Source organism: Triticum dicoccoides, chromosome 5A (genome assembly GCF_002162155.2).
Source record: "Triticum dicoccoides isolate Atlit2015 ecotype Zavitan chromosome 5A, WEW_v2.0, whole genome shotgun sequence".
NCBI lineage: Eukaryota > Viridiplantae > Streptophyta > Magnoliopsida > Poales > Poaceae > Triticum > Triticum dicoccoides.
This window is the reverse complement of record NC_041388.1, coordinates 389,021,906-389,036,273: the sequence shown is the minus strand read 5'-3', so window position 1 is coordinate 389,036,273 and position 14,368 is coordinate 389,021,906. Positions and strand designations below refer to the sequence as shown.

General features: G+C 48.6%; 1 pseudogene; it reads right to left on the bottom strand.

The window, feature by feature from the left end:
• Nucleotides 1-4,346: 4,346 nt before the first annotated feature.
• Nucleotides 4,347-5,363, bottom strand: LOC119297399 (annotated as a pseudogene).
• Between the last annotated feature and the right edge of the window lie 9,005 nt (nucleotides 5,364-14,368).

Below are 14,368 nucleotides of genomic sequence, written 5' to 3'. Positions count from 1 at the left end.
AACACGACCCTTTCACCAGGCTCCGTGGTGGGGATGACTTGCTTCTTGGTAGGGAGCATGTGCGCGACATCTGCAGACAGATACCCCGCCTCCCGGAGCTCCTTGACATCCTTCTCCGTGACGGAGGATATCTCCCACTTGCCCTTTGAACCAGATCCGGACATGGCTGGAAAGGTTGGCAGCGGTTCGAAAGATTGAAGTTTGCACGCTGGAGCTCGAAGACGGGAAGGCAGGAGAAGGAAGAAGGCGTGGGAAGAAAGAGGAATCTTTATCCTCTTTTATAGGTAGTGAATATCAAACGCCGCCCCCCAATCCTTAAAACTCGCTTGTTCCCAAGGAGTCGTGTGAATGGCACAGTTAGATTACCCAAACCGTATTGATGAGAATCCCGCAATAAGTGGACACGATCACTATTTTGACAAGACGTGTCAATAGAGGCAGCGCCTCGAAACACGAAGCGGGAGGCGAAAAATGGTTCGAAATGTTAAAGAGGCCAGATGTGGCGTTTCGCCGAAAAGTTGTCAGTTGGCAGACATTATTTTGATTAAATATTTTGCCTTCGTGGTTGAGGGTTGTGATTATCATGCAGAGCCGGATACAACTCTTTCATTCAGAAGATTACTTTGAAGTATTCGGGAGGAGGAACCCGCCTTGCAATGCCGAAGACAATCTGTGTGTCGAACATATCGTCATTGAAGACTGGTTCAGGGGCTACTGAGGAAGTCCTTGAATAGGGGGTCCTCGGGTGTCCGGGCTGTGTGATATGGGCTGGACTGATGGGTCGTGAAGATACAAGGTAGAAGACCTTCCCCGTGTCCGGATAGGACTCTCCTATGCGTGGATGGCAAGATTGGCGTCCGGATATGTAATTTCCTTCTTCTGCAAGCCGACTCTGTACAACTCTAGGCCCCTTCGGTGTGTATATAAACTGGAGGGCTTAGTCCGTAGAGGCTATCAGAATTCATATAGGCTAGATATCTAGGGTTTAGTCATTACGATCTCAAGGTAGATCGACTCTTGTAACCCCTATACTCATCAAATACAATCAAGCAGGACGTAGGGTTTTACCTCCATTAAAAGGGCCCGAACCTGGGTAAACATCGTGTTTTCTGTGTCCCTTGTTACCTTCGATCCTCAGACGCACAGTTCGAGACCCCCTACTCGAGATCGACCGGTTTTGACACCGACAACGTCCAATGCTCCAGATAATTTTTCTCACGTACTTATAGGGTAGTTACTTTTTCCAAATTAATGACCATATTTCGGCTCTTAAGTTCTTGGGAGTGGTATGATTGCGGATCTTTGAGGTGTTGTACCAAGTGACTTTGCTTTTTTGCCTCCTAGATGATTGTGATGACATTTGTGGTCCATGAGCCATTGTGGCATATGTGGTGTGCACTTTGTGGGCTCTTTGTTGCCCACGCTTCCGAGTCCGAGACCTTTGTGGTCTTAGTACCTTTGTTGTTCGAGCATGCACAATTGAGAAGTAGGATTGCATCAACTATCCAAATCTAGAGATATATCATGAAGACAACTCTAGTTTGTATCCTTCGAAACTCAAATCCTTATCAATTACTTGCATGTTATTTTTTCGCAGTCTTACTTCGTTAGCTTGCTTCTGTAGGTGTTGCTTAAGGTTCAACTAGTTGCAAGTCTAAAACTCATCGGGCCCTAAAATTTGGAGTCTAGCTTTTGGTAGGAATATTCACCCCCACCCTCTAGTCCAGTATACATCAATCTTAGTTTCCACTTTTGCTCCGCATCGAATACTTGTCATTTTTTTAACTAAGAGTAAGAGAATTGCCTGGTTAATTAATGAAAAATCATGTGAAGATCGTCAAAACTCAATGATCAGGCACACATAAAAGGCACATCACACACACCACTGAGGTCATTGCATTTGATCGTGTGTGTTTCTTTTGTCCATTTCTTACAAATTAACTTTCTAAGATGGAGAAAAAGCGCACCATGTAAGTGCAATCTATGACTATGTCAAACGATACCACTTGCCTAGGTTAAAATACATGCAATCAATTTGCGCATAACAAAATTCTTCACCTTGTGGCACCAGCTGATACGAGATGCTTACTTTGGCAGGTAAAAAATTGCATGAGTGTGATATTCAATAGATATTGTGATCACGACCTATCGGGTTGAATATATGGAGTGCTTTATTGCCTATCGGCCATTTCTTACTCTAATTTTGTAGAGGGAGCAAATATTATCCAGTTGGATTAAGAAACAAATAATTGGCATTTTGTTGTCTCCTTAATGTACTTACAGGAGCAGCAAGATATGTGACGGCACTGAGGTAGTTTGAGCATCAAAGGAAATGTCCCAATCATAAACTCGGGCATCCGATCTCGATCGTGCTGGGAGTGCATGCATCTTGCACACACCATTGCTCGGGAAATGACAGGCGAAGAAAGCAAAGAGCCACCTATTAGCTTTATGGTGCTCATCAGACAACGATGTACACGATACAATTTCAATAATTCAGGACCATGAGCTATGACCTAGTCAGCCTGCATCTTCATAGTCCATAGGCGATTCATCATTTCCTCGTCCGGAACACGCATGGGATCTACAACGTCTTTGTATATAGACTTACTATAGTTTGCAAAGATAGCAATCATTGCCGGTAGCTGGACGTACTCTACCAATTTTCTGGCAGCGTATGATATTTTGGCAACGTTTGTAGGGCATGCTATCATGAACCAAACACACCACTAGTTCACATGCATGCTTGCATAGTCCACAGTCGAATCATTTCATCGTCCAACACGCACGAGATCTGCAGCGGCTTTGCACATACATCAAGATCGTAATCATTGCCGTACTGTTCTTCCGCCCGAGCGTCCGTCCCACAAACCTGGCGACACGCGCACGCAGGCCGTCGCCGGCCACGCACTTGCTGACTCGTTCCGTTCAAGCCTCAACCACTCGTGTGCTTCCCCGAAAGAGAAAGATGCGTTGGACGCGACAGGGTTCGTCCTCGCCACCTTACGTACCACCGGTACGGGACCAGCAGTGAAGGACGGGACGGCACCTCACCTCGGACAAAATTTCTGTTCTGACCTCTACAGCAAACTTAAGCACGAATTGACCCTGCTTCTGAAATATTTTCGATTATGTCCTTTTTTGGTCACGCCAACATCCATGGCGTATAGGTTGCATGGGAGACGCCGCGGTGTCTGGCGTTTGGCCCTGACCCACACTCGTCCGGTTGGCGCTGACATGGCAAAGACGAAACGCCATTGATCTTGGCGTCTGGTCGAAACACCGAAGCCGTTGGCGTTTGGTCCTTTGTATTTCTCAGCCCGCACACATGCATACAACAATTAATCGGTTTCTTCATTCTTTGTCCTCGTCCGATGCACCACGCCAGTAGGCTGGTTGTAATGGGGAGTATCATATACTAGTATCATATACTAGTATCATGCATATGATACTAGTGTATAATACTACCTCCCTAATGCATAGTATCATATATTAGTATCATGTAGTACTCTATTTATTGTCATGCATGACACAAAGTAGCATATCATTTATTATAAGAGGTAATAGCACCAGGAGTCCCACAACTTGTCATAGATGTGACGATTTGGTCCAAAATTTGCAAAAGCCAACTATTGAGTCCCACAACTTGCACCCAATGTGCAAATTTAGTCCTAGCCAATCAGACGACGACAAGTGGAGCCTAGTCAGCAGAGCCGGTCAGCGCAACACATTTTTCAATTACCCCCCTGGCCTTTGCACTAATGAACCCGCACTACACCACCTGAGTTTAACTGGCTGGATTTTTCTTTGCCCCTAATAGCATGACGATTCAAAAAGATGAACAGAGTTTCCAAGCTAGTGCAAACCAGTACTGTGAGACATTTTTTAGAAGTCAGCAGATCCTAACACACTTACAAATGTCTAGAACATATGTCTGATCAGGTAAACCAGATGATACAGGCATATATAGAATCTGGCAAATTACTAAGAAAAAATAGATTGTTAATGCAGAGACAGTCACGGTGCAAGGCATCAAAATCAAATTGATTATCCGGGGAATAATTATCAGAGGCGCACCAACACAACTAAGATATAAGCAAAAATAGATCATTAATGTGCAGAGACAAACATGCTGCAATGCATCAAAATCAAATTGATTCTCCAAGGGGCAATTATCAGAGGGGCACCAAATACAAGCAAGGTAATGAAAGCAAAGCTGTAACAAGCTGAATGTTGCTGATCATGAGAAGTTTCACCTCAATCTTAGCAGGGCACAATCGTAAGCCATATACTAACAGAACAATGGAGCTCAAGCTAACAGCGATGCTACTTAGAACGATGGATGGAATACTAGCTACTAGTCTGATCGAACTGAACTCTGGAATAAAATCAACATCGATCAGCTCTGCTCTTACGGGTAGTCTGTGAAATCGTCTGCGCGCCGATGCCGTGGCTCTGGCCGCCGGCCCACTCGCCGGCGTAGCAGTCGCCGCTATAGAAGCGGTAGACGCCGTGGCCATGGCGGAGGCACTGGCGATACTGGCCGCGGTAGCGGCTGTCGCGCGCCCAGCTCTCGATGCCGTAGCCATCGTACTTGCCGTCCACCCAGTCCCCCTCGTACTTGCCCTTGCCGAAGAAGTTGTAGACGCCGCTGCCGTTGCAGCGGCCCTTGTGGTCGTGGAACTCCCCCTCGTAGCAGTCCCCATTGATGTAGAACTCGACGCCCTCTCGCACCACGCGGCCGTGCGCGGCGGCGGTGCTGCCCCTGCCCTTGCTGTCGCGGGCGTGGTGCGGCCTGTTGCCCTCGTCGCCGATGAACCACGGCACGGAGCCAGACTGCGGGGAGCGGCGCATCCGTAGGCGGCGCGCGGCCGCCGCGGCGGCCGCGGCGGTGGCGGCGGCCGCGAGGAGGAGCAGGTGGCGGTCATCGGGGAGGAGGAGCAGCAGGAGGAGCAGGGCGAGGGGGAGCGCGAGGATGAGGGCCGGGTGGGGCGGGCCGCCCGGCCGGAGGCCGTGCGGGTGCAGCGCCCTGCCCTGCGCCGGCGCCTGCTACTTCTTGTCGTCGGGCTCCGGGTCCTCCACCAGCACCGCCTGGAAGGAGGAGCAGTTGCGCACAGTCGAGGAGCGCAGCAGCGAGGAGGGCGTCCGCGTGAGCTTGCCCGCGCCTCCTATGCCGGAGCCGCCGCCCCCGTGGCCGTCCATTGCTCGCCGCTGCCGCTCCCCGGCGCCCTCGCTCTCCTCAATTTCTGACGGATCTTGCTGGTCTGTCGCCGGTGTGAGACAGAGCTGCTGGGGCCGCGAACGCAGATCGGAGGGAAGGGGGGAAGCAGAGAGGGAGCAGAGGGGGAGTGGGTGGAGCGGAGAGGAGGGGGAGAGGAGGCGGGTTCATTAGTGCAAAGGCCAGGGGGGTAATTGAACAATGTGCTGCGCTGACCGGCTCTGCTGACTAGGCTCCACTTGTCGTCGTCTGATTGGCTAGGACTAAATTTGCACATTGGGTGCAAGTTGTAGGACTCAATAGTTGGCTTTTGCAAATTTTGGACCAAATCGTCACATCTAGGACAAGTTGTGGGACTCCTGGTGCTATTACCTCTTATTATAATATGGTATTATGATATGATAGTACACCCTCTCTTTCTTCATTTAATGCTATGACACCTCATCAAAATTGCCTAGTTGGCATGCTTGATACTAACTATAATACTACCTTTACAACCAGCCGTACAACGTCGATTGGAACTTTAAAACTCAAAAGAACATGTCTATAAATTCTTGCACTCCATCTCCTCACTCTATAATTCTGTGCTCAGTCCTTTCCACTTCTCTCCTTTGTCATTCTACTCCAGTACTCCTATGTGCGCGTCGTTGATGCCGCGGGCTGAAGTTGCAGTGGCGCCGCTCGCTTGGGTGTCCCCGTTGCCAACAGAGCTCGGAGCACTAATGGCAACCCTGGGCGCGCGCGAACACAAAGTAAAAAGGAGTACCCTACAAAATTTAGCTTAGCTTTTTGATAGTTTTCTCTTTTATTAAGGCATCTTCAAGGCAGACTTGCAAACCCCCGCAAACGTTTGGACCGCGCTATCCAGACCGCGCAAGCAATCCAAAATGGTCCTGTGTCGGTTCGCAGGGCAGTCTAACCGTGATTTATCCCGCAAACCATAGACAAACGTGGGGCCTTTGCGTGATTCCGGACCGCTCCCAAGCTCATTTCTGACCGCCTGGCTCACCAAAAAACCCACCCGCCCCTTTTGTGCTTTTCTTCTGAGCACGCGCCGCTAACCACGCTGCATTCATGCCGCCGCAGAGCATACAACAGCCGACACTGATGCGGAGATGTGATCGGAGGGAGGGAGGATGGCGTTGACCGACGCGACCTCTCGGTAGCCGCCGCTTCAATGCGAACGCAAGTTCCCGAGGAACCAACTGGCTGATGTGCCGCATTGAAGCGGACCGCCCCTTCGCTTGGCCCTCGCCACAGCTATTGAACCAGATCGAACGCCGCGTGAAGGAGGAGCTGGCCACGCCCCCGCACCACCGTGGCGTCTAGATCAGACACCACGTAAAGGACGAGCCTGTGTCCCCGTCACGCAGCCGGTACGGCCGCATTGACGCGACGTTCTCGCCGCCGCGCCGCCACTGCATCACCGTCAAGGAGGAGGTGCCGCCCGCGATCAAGAAGGCGCGGGGCTGCCTCCTCCACTACCGTAGCGGTCCCTCGGTCTCAAGGGCCGTCATGTCTAAGGCGGAGTGCGCATCTCGACAACAGGAGATGTATGACCAGCACAATGCCAGTCGCCGCTCCGCGTTCGCCAAGGGCGACGTGGCCGCCGAACTGGGTCCGCAACGACCCAAACCTCGCCACCGCGTGCACGCTCAACCGCTCTATGACCACCGCGGAGATGGCCGTCAGGTGTCGCCACTAGTAGAAAACAGGGCTTTGGTCTAGGCCGGGTCAGCCCATTAGTCCCGGTTCAGTCCAGAACCGGGACCAATGGGGGCATTGGTCCCGGTTCGTGAGCCCAGGGGGCCGGCCGGGCCACGTGGACCATTGGTCCTGGTTCATCTGGACCTTTTGGTCCCGGTTGGTGGGACGAACCGGGACCAATGGGCCTCGCTCCTGGCCCACCACCATTGGTCCCGGTTGGTGGCTTGAACCGGAACCAAAGGCTCCCCTTTAGTCCCGGTTCATGCCACCAACTGGGACCAATGAAGTGCCTATATATACCCCCTCGCGTAAGAGGAGAGCACACTGCTCTGTTTTTTTCTGGCCAAGGGGGAGAGGGCTTGGTGGTGCTCTAGCTCACCTCCTATGCACACAAGGTGTTTGATGGAATGCCCGAGCCACACTACTTAAGCTTTCTCCTCTCCAAGCTCGACCTCCAAGGTCCATTTTCCACAATATTTGTTTAGGTTTAGCGGTCCGTCACGCCCCGTCCCCGTCTACACCGCCGTCGATCACCCGCGCTGAGCTCATCGCCGGCACCACCGTGGTGAGCCTCTTGTTATTATCTTCTTTCTGAAAGGAAAACTATTCTTACTTGTATGTTTACATAGATACTTGTATTATTTTCTTACTTTTATTATTGCATCTTACATAGTGCGATGGTTTTGGTATCCTCCCCCGTCGGCCCTCGTCCTGTCTATGATTCGGATGTGGTATATATATTATCTTTATAACTATTGGTTCATTTATTGTTTATGAAAATTATGCCGACCAACATGACATAGATTTTATTTATGTAGGATGTATGTGAATCGGAAATGCCAACCGACCCTATTGTCGAGAGCAATGTTGGGGATATCGCTTATCGGGAACTTATCGGTCGATCCATGATAAGAGGTAAATCGGCCAGTTTATCGGCATATCGGCCGATTTATCGCCATATCGGCTGATTTATCGGCCGATTTATCTTATCGGTCTGACAGCGGTAAGCGATAAATCGGCCGATTTATCGGCATATCGGAAGATATCTTGAACAGTGGTCGAGAGGTTAAATTTAGTTGAAGGAAAAAAATTCAGGAGGAGAAGATGATATTGGAGTTGCATGTTGTGGATGTCATCGATGATCACAAGATCAAGATGGATGCAATGTGCTTGAAGATTAGAAAGATTAGAAAATATGTCATTCATACCGAGGCTTGGTATCATTATGCCGTTGAATCAATTGTTACCTTGGTTGCGATTATGATCGCATTTGTTTTCGCATTGAAATATTTTACATAGTTTCAATGTATGTTTAATTAATTAGATGCTCTGGAGAGCTATATGTTGTTAGATGAGAACTATGTATGCACTTTGGTTTTAATGTGATGATGAACTTCTATTAATTTGGACACTTAATTATATATAATGCACGCAGATGAACCGGCAATGGATGTACGGTGACAGACACACCTGCGAGTACATTAAGGGCGTGCATGAGTTTCTCGATGCGGCTGAGGCAAACAAGCAGAATGATTTTATGTGTTGTCCATGCACTGAATGTGGGAATACGAGGTCTTACTCTAACCGGAAAATCCTTCACTCCCACCTGCTTTACAAGGGTTTCATGCCACACTATAATGTTTGGATGAGGCACGGAGAAATAGGGGTTATGATGGAAGACGGCGAAGAAGAAGAGTACGATGACAACTATGTGCCCCCTGAATATGGTGATGCTGCAACCGGGGGAGCTGGTGAAGATCAAGAGAAACCAGACGATGTGCCTAATGATGCTGCAACGGGTGAAGCTGCTGAAGATCAAGAGGAACCAGACGATGTGCCCGATGATGATGATCTCCGTCGGGTCATTGTCGATGCAAGGACGCAATGCGAAAGTCAAAAGGAGAAGCTGAAGTTTGATCGGATGTTAGAGGATCACAAAAAAGGGTTGTACCACAATTGCGAAGATAGCAACACAAAGCTCGGTACCGTACTGGAATTGCTGCAGTGGAAGGCAGAGAATGTTGTGGCTGACAAAGGATTTGAGAAGCTACTGAAAATATTGAAGAAGAAGCTTCCAAAGGATAACGAATTGCCCGACAGTACATACTCAACAAAGAAGGTCGTATGCCCTCTAGGATTGGAGATGGAGAAGATACATGCATGCCCTAATGACTGCATCCTCTGCCGCGGTGCATACAAGGATCTGAACGCATGTCCGGTATGTGGTGTATTGCGGTATAAGATCAGACGAGATGACCCTGGTGATGTTGACGGCGAGCCCCCCAGGAAGAGGGTTCCTGCGAAGGTGATGTGGTATGCTCCTATAATACCACGGTTGAAACGTCTGTTCAGAAATGAAGAGCATGCCAAGTTGATGCGATGGCACAGTGAGAACCGAAAGAAAGATGGGAAGTTGAGAGCACCCGCTGACGGGTCGCAGTGGAGAAAAATCGAGAGAAAGTACTGGAATGAGTTTGCAAAGGACCCAAGGAATGTATGGTTTGCTTTAAGCGCGGATAGCATTAATCCTTTCGGGGAGCAGAGCAGCAATCACAGCACCTGGCCCGTGACTCTATGTATGTATAACCTTCCTCCTTGGATGTGCATGAAGCAGAAGTTCATTATGATGTCAGTTCTGATCCAAGGCCCTAAGCAACCCGGCAACGACATTGATGTGTACCTAAGGAACGAGGGTCATAGCCCACGTCACTTGTGGGACATGGATGTAGTGTCCGACACCGACGACCACATGTATCTCACACCCACGATACTTGCTATTTAGAGTTTCCTCTACCGCTTGGTGACCCTGACCCTCGACGACCCTCGTTCCCGATAAAATAAAGAGGAAGAAGAAGAAGAAAAAGAGAAGAAGAATTCTTCTTCTCTTTTTTTTCTTCTTCTTCCTTTTTATTTTATCGGAAACGAGGGTCGTCGAGGGTCAGGGTCGCCGAATGGTAGAGGAAACCCTAAATAGCAAGTATCGTCGGTGTGATATACATGTGGCCATCGGTGTCGGACAGTACATCCACGTCCCACAAGTGATGTGGGCTTGGATGTAGTGTCCGACACCGACGGCCACATGTATCTCACACCCATGATACTTGCTATTTAGGGTTTCCTCTACCACTCGGTGACCCTCGACGACCCTCGTTCCTGATAAAAAAAGAGGAAGAAGAAGAAAAAAAGAGGAGAAGAAAGAATAGAGGAGTTACTCTATTCTTTCTTCTCCTCTTTTTTTCTTCTTCTTCTTCTTTTTTTATCCTTGAAGCATTGTCGAGGCCACCCCAAACCCTAGAGAAGCAGCATCAAGGCCACCCCAAACCCTAGAGAAGCAGCGTCAATATTTGTTGTCAATATTTGAATAATATATCCATCTGTCATGTTTGGATAATAATTGCCATGTTGTCAATATTTGTAGAAACTATGGACACCGCCCGAGACGAAGTACAAGAAGAGTTGTTGGGGGACATAATCGCACGAGGAAGTGATGCCGTCTGCTCGTTGTTTCTCAACGACACCGATGGTCTGGAAGCAGCTGGCTATGATTATGATGGCTCCGGTGACCTAATGCCGGTGCAAAAAGGAGACTATGATGACGTCTCCGGTGACCAAACCGAGTCCGGCCAGGTATATATATTAGTTAAGCTTCTGCTGACTAGCTAATTGATGCATTCATTGTTTTGGTATGTACACATATTAATTAAGTCTTTGTTCTTTTTTCTAGCCCTCCGGATCGAGCACAACTTCGGTAAAGAGACGAGGCCCGAAGAAAAAGTTGAGCTCGGATGAAAAGTTTGAGATCATAGCAATCGCGCCCGACGGCCAACCGATTGAACCCCTCCGGACAAAGAGCGCATTTGTTGCTCAGTGCGGGGTTTTGGTTAGGGACAAGATCCTGATCAGCATCCAGCAATGGTTAAAGCTGGCTACAGAAGACCCTGAGGTGTCTTATGTCAATGATATGCAGAAAAATAATCTTTGGACTGAGCTGAAGTCAAATTTCACCCTAGCGCTAGAGGATGATCCAAAGAAGCCAGTTAAAGAGCAATTAATCAAGTCTTTTGCTCTTAAGGGGATGGCAGAACTATTCAGGAGGTGGAAGAAAGAGCTGAATAAGTTTGTCGAAAATAAAAAGACACCAGAATTCAAGGGCAGATATGAGAAGATCAGATATCATTGGCCCGCATTTGTGGCCTACAAGACATCGGAAAAGAGTAAGAAGATGTCGGCCACAAACAAGAAAAATGCTGTGAAGAAGAAGCATCACCATCGCACGGGGTCAGGTGGCTACCTCGTAGCCCGGCCTAAGTGGGCCAAGACTGAGAATGATCTGGTTGATAAAGGGATCGAACCAGAGACAATTAACTGGCCAGACCGTTGCTGGACTTGGTTCTTCGGGGCTGGCGGAACCTTGGACCCTGTAACAGGGAAGTGCATTTGGACGAACGATCAAATGGACATACCAGTCAGGAAGCTTCAACAGTATATCGAAGCAGCGCAGCAAGGGACGTTTTTTCCAGATAGAGAGAACGACGAGCTCACAATGGCCCTCGGGAATCCTGATCACCCTGGACGGACACGAGGCATGCCAGGCTCCATTCCGTGGAAGGTTGGGTTTTCGGACGCAGGCAGTTACAAATCCCAGGAGATGAGGAAAAAATTGCAGCAGACCTAAATGCAGGCGCTGCAAGCAAGGGTACAAGCGATAGAGGAAGAGAAGCAAATCACAGCAAACGTACTGCCGAAGCTTCCCCCGAAGCTACCCCGCCATCTCAGCGGAGAAGCAGTGTGGCTTCCACCGAGCTGCTTCAGCCAGAGCATGCCTTGACGGCTCCTGCCAGCTATCCCATGGATGCTATCACAGAGTCTCAAAATTGCCACCTTATGATGCAATGGATGAATTTGAAGGTCAAGGCGGCTGTTGGCTCAGTTTATCCTACTGAACCCGGCGCAACTTTTCACTGCCGGCCGATTCCAGAAGGATATGCTAGGGTGATGGTGGATGAAATAACGGAGGGATTTGAGGACCTCCAGCTTGACCACCCTACCGGTGAAGGGGAGACTATGCCGGGTTCTGCTCTGAAGACTCCATGCCTATGGTGGAAGGAGCTCATCAACCTTCCGAACTGGACACCTCTGCCTCCTCCTCCTCCTCCTCCGGCAAGTCAGGGCACTCCGCCTCCTCCACCGCCTCCTCCTCCGGCGAGTCAGGGCACTCCGCCTCCTCCACCGCCTCCTCCTCCGGCGAGTGACGATCAGGGCACTCGACCGGCTCCTTCTCCTGCGCGTGGCGGCACTCCGCCTCCTTCTCCGCCTGCGCCGACGCGCCCGAGCAGCCAGCCTCCTCCTTCTCCGCCTCGTCAGCAAGGGCGGAAGAGACCTGCCGCCGCTCCGGCTGCTCCGGCGCGTCGTAGTCCTTCTCCTCCGCCTCGTAAGCAAGTAAAGAAGACAACCGCTCCGTCTGCTCTGCCGGCGTCTAGCAGTACAACCAGAGGCGGGAGGACATACAGATTCAGTCCTTCTCTGAAGACTCCATAGAAGTTACCATACGAGAGGACCCCGGAGGAGAATGCCGAGATCATGCGAGAAGAAGTGAGGAACTTCTTTGAAGGGGTGAAAGCAAAGAAACATCCACCTCCGGAGGAGAAGGTAGATCCGGTGAAAGCGAAGCACACTCTGGCTGCCCTGACAAAACCACCCAAGTCTCGCCAAAAGGAAACTATGAGCGCATTATTGGAAAGGAATTTGCCAAAGCGGAGCGGTCGGGAAGTACTGTCAGTGATCAAAGGCTAAAATAACGACGAGATGGGAAACAAATTGCCCAGCTCGGCGAACAAGCGAAGCAATCGTGCCCCCCGCTCAAAGTGCCTAGCGACAACGTCGCTAATGACCCGAGGATGGTGCCCGGTTATAGCAATCTTGGCGATTACCTGCCCGACGATGTACATTATGATTTCATGGAGGTGCAGATACAAAGATACGAGTACGGGAAGCCTCTCATCAAAGATGAAAGATCTCTATCAACGATGATGCGAAGATTGCATGATTGGTACTTGAAAATCTGCAGAGACTCTGGGGGGAGGAGTCTTTGTATGTGAAAGTTAAAAAGGAGCATGACCTCATTGGAATTGAACTGTTGCATGTTCCATTTCAGGAGTTCTTTCAGTTTTTCAATCAATTGGCCCTCGATAAAACAACGGGCACCTGCTACTGTCTGTAAGTAGTACCACTTCTGTCATTAAGTCTCTCTATATAGCTCAGCTCTTTCATTGCATGTATTTACAATCATCCTCACTATGTTATGCAGATTGAAGATCGCCGAATTAAAAAAAAGACAAGTCGGTGATATTGGGTTCAATAACACATATCTCATAGATGCAACTCAGGTTAAATTTCATGCCGCAGATACCGAGGCCAACTTGCTACGATCGTTGGTAATAAATGAAAACAAAGATATAATACTCTTTCCTTACAACTTCAAGTGAGTGTTACTGTCTTGTGTGTATTCGGTTTCCCTTATATATTAGTCAAGGTTATAGTAATGTAATTGATGAGTTATGCATGCGTGTGTAGTTTCCACTATATTCTCCTAGAGATTAAGCTTGAGCAAGGACTAGTAACGGTCTTAGACTCAAGACGAAAAGATCCCCAGGACTATGAGGACATGACTCAAATGCTCAAGAAGTAAGTTAAATCAATCATTATCCACCATATCAGCAACTTTGTTCATTTCCTGATATATCAAGTAATTGTTTTCTTTGTCTGGCAGGGTTTGGAAAAAATTCTCCAAAAAAGCTCCAGGACTCCCGAAGAAGCTGCAATTTAGACACCCGAAAGTAAGTACTATAGTAGCATGTTCCGTGCATCTCCTATTGATTCAAGCGCTAGTTTCATCAATACCATTTGGCATTCTTGCTTATCAGTTTGATTGACCTCTATTTCTTGTAAAGTGGTTGTGGCAGGAACAAGGGAATGATTTCTGTGGATACTACATTTGCGAGTCCATCCGCCACATGACCTGTGAACGGGGCTACACTGACGAACAATATGAAGTACGTAAATAACAACATTCACAATTTTATTTTATTACCATCATTTGTGTTGAGTTTCATTCATTCATATATATATATGTGTATTGATTATATTTGTAAGAGATAATTATTGTATATATGTAGCCGGTAGTGTCGGTACGAGAACTTGTTGTTCGACCAATCTCTCAGAGAAGGAAAGGTGGTCGATATCACTTCTCTCTGTATGCATATCTGTTCATGATGATCTTCTGTTTCCTTCGTTTGCTTACTAGCTAGCTAGCGTGTCTAGTCCTCTCTATACGTATATATAGTACGTAGCGTCGACCAAGCACGGACATAAGGAATGACACTTCTCTCTATTAATTATAGCTAGCTAACACAATATATGAAACACCTAAATTAACCCCCCAAA